Source organism: Acomys russatus, chromosome 9, assembly GCF_903995435.1.
Source record: "Acomys russatus chromosome 9, mAcoRus1.1, whole genome shotgun sequence".
Classification (NCBI taxonomy): Eukaryota; Metazoa; Chordata; class Mammalia; order Rodentia; family Muridae; genus Acomys; species Acomys russatus.
Genome location: NC_067145.1, coordinates 11539904 through 11547004, shown reverse-complemented (window position 1 = coordinate 11547004; position 7101 = coordinate 11539904).

Below are 7101 nucleotides of genomic sequence, written 5' to 3'. Positions count from 1 at the left end.
AAAAAGCTGTTGCCATCCCCTCCCCTCCTGCTCTGCCAAAAACCTTCCAAGGTCTAGGAGGGGCCCACTGGGCCAGTGAAAGCTTTTACTGAGTGGACTACCAGAACAAACAAAAAGGCAAAAGCGAAGGTGGCATGGGAAGAGAGCAGCTGGTGACAACACGGTGTGTCCTTTCCCAGGCCAGGCATGAAAAGCAGCAGAGCAGAAAGGATCCACTGAGACCACAGACATGGTGCCGCCAAATTAAATCCTCAGAGTTCTTTGGCTGGGAGTTTCCAGTCATCCTAGCTGAAACTCAGAGCTCTCCAGCCACAAGATGCCTGCCAGCTATTTCAGCTAAGGGGTGGCCAGCACAGAGCTATAACACTTGAATTCCAAGAAGGACAGGTGGAGTTTTGCTGCTTTAGCTACAGCTTGAGATAATGAGGCTGGCCCAGAACTTAGAGTTTTCTTGCTTCTTTGCTTGATTTTTTTGTTTAAACGTTTTCTAATTTTCCTTATTAGCAGGAATAACCCAATATGAAAAGTCTGTTCACGGGAAATGTTTTTTTGTTTGTTTTGTTTTGTTTTGTTTTGTTTTTCTCTAATAGGGGGAATGTTAAAATACTCCCACAGTTAGATTTAAAAAACAAACAAACAAAACCCTGCACAACTTCAATATATTGACTCTTCCCACAGTCCATGTAATACCACTGTGTTTGCTATAGGAAAGAACTTGGGGGGATTGTGAACCACATATGGGCAGCAGATAAAAATTGGCAAAGAGTTTGCAATAAATTCTTGGGAGCAATTAGTTATCAAATACCCCAAAGCAAGTGACTTCAGTTTATAAAGACAACTAATAGGATTCTTCCTCATATAGTGAGAGAAACACCAATTTATAAAGGTCCCACCTTTTATACAGATGCTAATAAATCAGGAATGACAGGTTATGAATTAGAAAATATAGGTAAAATAATTCAAAGTCCACATGCTTCAGTTAAAAAATCAGAACTACATGCTATTCACGTGGTTCTATTAAACTTTCCCAAATCTTGTTCCTGACTCTCAATTAAAAAAACTGTCAAAAGTTATTTTACATATAGAAACTGCTAAGCTTATTCCAGGTGATTAAAAATTAATTTTGTTATTTATACAGCTACAATTGAAAACTTCACATTTTCACAAAGGTCATCACATTAATATTAGTGGTTTAAATAGAAAAATTTTTCTATAATCTGGTAACAAGCAATAAAGTTATAAAAATAACAATTCTATTTGTTTTTTACATACTCAACTTTCCTTGTGAAAGTAATACTAACAGTATAAAAAGAAATAAAATTGTGCAAATAGATATGTTTCATTTTACTGAGTTGAAAAATTAATTATAATTGATTCCTATTCGAATTTCATTGGGCTTTTGTTTTGAGTTCTATAAAAACCAATTGTGTTATTGCACATTTTATATGATTGTTACAAATTAAAACTGACAATGTTCCAGCATATATGTCCAATTACAAACATATATGTTTCTGGTATACCTTACAATTCTACATATCAAACAATTGTGAAAAATCTAACCACATCTTAAAGTAAATGCTCATGAAACGAAAGGCAGTTATCATGTCTCCCAGAAAAAAAGATTAAACAATGCCTTATTGACTTTGAAATTTTTTAAAGGTCAATGAGGCAGGTAACACAAGTGCTAAAAAACCACTGGATTATAGAAAGAAGTGCTGAACTAAAAACAACTTCTATGTTGTAAGGATATGTTATCCTCACAATGACAGTCAGGAAACTTGCTGCGTTGTGAAAGAGGTTATGCAATGACCCCTAAAAAAATTTTGAAGGCAGACATGGAAAAGAGAACAGGACGAACAATAAAACAAGTGACATGATTATTGAAATAAAATAGCTTGGAAAAATGTCAGAATAATCTTTTAGGCTACTTATTTATTATTACATGCTTTCCTTTCATATGGCATGGATAGAGATTTATATTACATTTTGCTTATGTAGTTGAAACAAATTTATAAAACTGACAGATGTCTTTGACCTGCTCAAACTGAGCAGAAAATCATCATGTGTGCACACCTCACATTCCCTATGTATAAGAAATGTACCTACCATGTTAACTTTAAAATTTGTGAATTTTCATAGCAAAAGGACCAGACACAACACCTCTCAGATAGCTTCCAGGACAGGCTTGATCAGGCCATGACTTCTACCATTAACAGTTTTAGGTCCCTGCAGGAAAACATCACCTCTGTAGCTGGGATTATTCTACAAAACTGGAGAACTCTGGACTCACTGACAGCTGAAAAGGAAAGGACTTACATTGTGCTGGAGAAGGAATTTTACAAACAAAAAATAAAATACCATGGTATGGAAGATTAAAAGATGAGGTTAGAAGATGATCTTAGAGATTATTTAAAAATACACATTTAATGTGTTAAACTTAAAGTTTCTCTATAAATGATGTCTTTTTTTTAATATCTTATTAATTTATTCATATTACTTCTCAATTGTTAGCCCATGCCTTGTACCTCCCATTCCTCCTTCCCTCCTGCTTTCCCCCTACTCCCCTCTCCTATGTCTGTGACTGAAGTGACGTCCACCCCCTGTATATGCTCATAGAGTATCAAGTCTCTTCTTGGTAGCCTGCTATTCTTCCTCTGAGTGCCACCAGGCCTCCCCATCCAAGGGACGTGGTTAAAAATGGGGCACCAGAATTCATGTGAAAGTCAGATCCCACTCTCCACTCAACGGTGGAGAATGTCCATCAGCTGTCCATCAGCTATATCTGGGTAGGGGTTCAAAGTTTACTGCCCGTACTGTCCTTGGAAGAATAGCAGGCTACCAAGAAGAGACTTGGTACCCTATGAGTATATACAGAGGGTGGACGTCACCTCAGTCACAGACATAAGGGAATAGGGGGAAAGCAGGAGGGAGGGAAGGAGGGAGGAAGGGAGAGAGGATACAAGGGATGGGTTAACAATTGAGATGTAATATGGGCAGATTTTTTTTACCAAAAATAAAGAAAAAACAGAACACAGTTAATGAAGATTGTCACTGAACAGCAGGTAGTTATATGGGAATAGAAAGTTTATTATAGTACTGCACTGAAGAGTGACTCCAGATTAAAATTATTTCAGATACATTTCTAGAAGCTAGAAGAAAGAGTTTTCAATAGACTAACAAGAAATATTAAGTGATCACAGAGGAAAAAATGGTTATACTGAATGGAACATTATACAATGTGTACATTTGTTAAAATATAACCCTGGAGTCCACAAATGTGTAGAACTTTCACAACTTACATATTAGGTAATGAAAGCCATTAAAATTTAAAAAGATCAATGTGTGTGATACACAAATAATTAATTCAAAATTAATACTGTTATTTTAGTACAATTTTTGCAGTACAGAAATGCTTTTCACCTAAAATTTGGTTCTCATTGCAGCACTCCTAAAATATGACATTCTTTTTATTTTAATTTCAATTATATTCATGTCATCAGAATATCCCATACATTGACATTTTATGATATCTACTGTTCCATAGGATTTTGTTATATGTAATGATGTAAGTTATCAAAATATCATACTTGTTGTATTTATTGCCTATCAATACTTTTGTTAAAATTTCATAATATAATTAGAAAATCTGGGTCAGAGGTTAAGAGCACTGGCTATTCTTCCAAATGTCCTGAGCTCAATTCACAGCAACAACACAGAAGTTCACAACCATCTATAATGTGACCTGGTGTCCTCTTCTGGAATGCAGGCACATACGTGGCAGAACACTGTATAAATAATAATAGATAAATCTTACTAAAAACTTTAATGTTAGATTCATCTTAAATATATTTTTGAAACCTTCAGATATGTTTAAATGCATATTCTTTTAGCTAAAATTGAAAATATATTAAACAAAGTACATTATTTGTGTGTTTAATAGTCAATATAATTAAATGTTTCTGACATATAAATATGCACATATGAAAATAAAAGCACGCTTAGTGTTGAATATAAGTACATTTGTTTTATGTGTCTTTTTTAAAACCAAGAAATGTGATGAAATACATTATTATATTTGTTAAAGGCAAATGAAGAAAAAACCTAAGTCTTTTCAGGTAGGAAAGCCTGAATATAATGAGAGTCGATCCAGACAAGGATCCTACTTCCATTCAACTATAACATGACTAGCGCCTTGAGAACTTGTGCTGAGTCAACTATATTTAAATGAAATATTGCTGCAAGTACACAATAGAAAGCTGTGTCTCTTCCTCTGCATGCTAAAATAAGCCTTTATGATTTTGCACAAAGAGAATTCCCAGAGCATTAAAGAAAGTAGAAACTCTTATTATTCAAGAAGTTAGACAGAAAAAAAATGTGATGACTCTGACTTCAATTAAATGCAAGTTTTCTTTCCAAACTGTGGATTCATTTTTATTAGGCACTGTACAGTTTTATGGTAATTGCCAGTACAGCATGTGCAAGGAAACCTGAACTATGGCCTAATATAAGTTTCATTGTTAGCTATAGAAAAGAGAAGCAAGTGTATCTCTTCTCAAAAACTGATATAATAACATATATAATTTTCTCACTGTATACAACAGACTTAAAAGTTTAATGTTTCATAAAAATTCAATGTTAAAATGTTACTGTGTTAACTATATCCAAGTAATTTAGGTATATTATGACTTTAAAAAGTTTCATCTTCAAATTTTAATATCTCCTTAAAATTTTATTCCAAGCTGCTTCTAAATTTTAAGTTATATATTCACACATTCATGTACCTCTTCTTACGTGAGACCTTTCTTTAAAAATTATTTTCAATTTAACTCAGTTACATCCTCTTTAGTAAATTGCTTTTGAGCACCCCAAATAGACAATTCTCTCTTCTTGCCCCCTCAAATTTTATCCTTGTTAACTAACCCACATTTTAAATTAAGTACAGCAGTTTTTAACTACAACCATGTCTGTAACTCTATGTCTGGCAGTCAAATGACAAATCTATTCTAAACATGTATTTTAGGTCATTAGCAGTATCCTATTTCTTTTGGTGCTCTTAGTGTGATAATACAACAGATGAGCATAAGGAGAGACACACCAGGGTCAAAGAGAGAAAAAGAGTGATTTGGTAAATCAATATAGTTAAATTTGACATAATCTCATTTAATTTAATTTCATTGAGAAATCATGACATATTTAAAGAAGGGATAATATCATTCAGATTTTGCTTTATAATCTCTTTTAAAAGAGAAGGTAGAACATTGGGAGCCTTTGCTGGACACTTTGGATGGAACAACCAGGTGGGAGAAGTCTTATTCAAAGGATATTTGTGGGGAAGCATGGAAAACAAAAGTCCTATGACTAAGAAGACACTGTTGTTGTGAAGATAAACAGATATGAATGTACAAACTGATGTCCATTAAAACAATGCAATCTATTTTAAATGCATCCTGAAAGGATATAATAAGTACTAGCCAGGGGAGGAGGAGTTAGAGGAGGAAGCGGGGATTGAGCTGGGGGATTCACACAATGGTAGAGGTTCAAGGAAGAACAGGAAGAAGGATCAGGAGCAAAGGAAAACTACAAAGTGTTGCTGAGATGTTTAATGGGAGTAAGACAAAACAGCATAGAGTGTAAGAACAGACGAAAAGTGCTCAGCTTGTGTTGTGGAGGTTTGTATTGTAAAAGAGTCTCAATTATTTGTGTGATAGCTGGGTTAAGATATAAACTAAGAGAAAAAAATTGTTTTATGAAAATAACTTCAACAACATTCAAAAGCACTTACTTCAGACTTCACAGTACTTCTTCAGGAAAATCATATAAGTTCCGTTCTTTTCATTTTTTGTCTCTTCTTGAGGGTACTTAGTGTATAATTATCTGAACAGGAACAAACTAGTTGACAATGTCAAAAATATGATTGGAATCTTGTTCAGAGATATTCCAAATACAAAGACATTTTTCACTTTCACATTGTAAAGTTAAATTAAAATCATTGTCTGACAATTGTCAGTAACAGATAATTTTACAATACAATAATAGAATGTGCATATAATATTTATCCTTTTAAATTATCTAATATTTATATTAATAAGAAACCAGGAGGTAGGGGCTGGAGAGATGGCTCAGTGGTTAAGAACCCTGTCTGCTTTCCCAGAGGTCCTGAGTTCAATTCCCAGCAACCACATGATGGCTCACAACCATCTATAATGAGATCTGGTGCCCTCTTCTGGTGTGCAGGCATTCATGGGTGGGGGGCAGAACACTATATGTAATAAATAAATAAATCTTAAAAAAAAAAAAGCCAGTATTGAAATAAAGCTTAAAAAATAAGAAAAGAAAAGAAAAGAAAAGAAAGAAACCAGGAGGTGTAAACTGAGGTAAAAACCTGCTAGCTCAGCAAGCTAACTTTATTTTCTAGAGGGAAAAAAAAAAAAAAAAAAAATATATATATATATATATATATATATATATATATATATATATATATATATATATATATATATATGTTCTTCCAGCTGCTTCTCTGTTGTTCCTGAAAACTCAGAGAGAAATCCCTATCTTTTACCCAGAGCTTCTTCTATGAGTGACCTTCCAAGGCAAAAGAAAGAGAGTAGTTCCCCTAAGGTAGAATTGCTATCGCAGAAGCTTCTAGCTCCTCCTATACACCCTTGGCAGGCTGAACCATGTCATCAATGGTGAGGTACCTCCAAACCAAGTCAGAAGAGAAGGAATCATTTTAACTTTAAGGTGGGGCCACGCAAGGCCACCCAAATGAGTTTACCTTGGGTCATAGTGCAAAGACCTCAAGACCTTTCCCAAGCAATTTGTCACAAAATGTACAGGAACTTTTCACTCTTTATAATTCTTATCTGTGAAGGCTTTCTGAGACGCTTACCAACTGCATCTCTTCAGGACACATCTAATTGCATCTGACATTTTTAAGCTTTTATATTTTGCTAACAATTAGGTTTTCTATGTACAAGTGCTTAAAGATGCACCATTTTACAATCAGCTTAAATTTCTAATAGAAAATAAAAGTACACTTTATATAAACATAAATGGGTAGCTTCTAGAGAAGTACAGTACAGTTACTTGACCTGTATT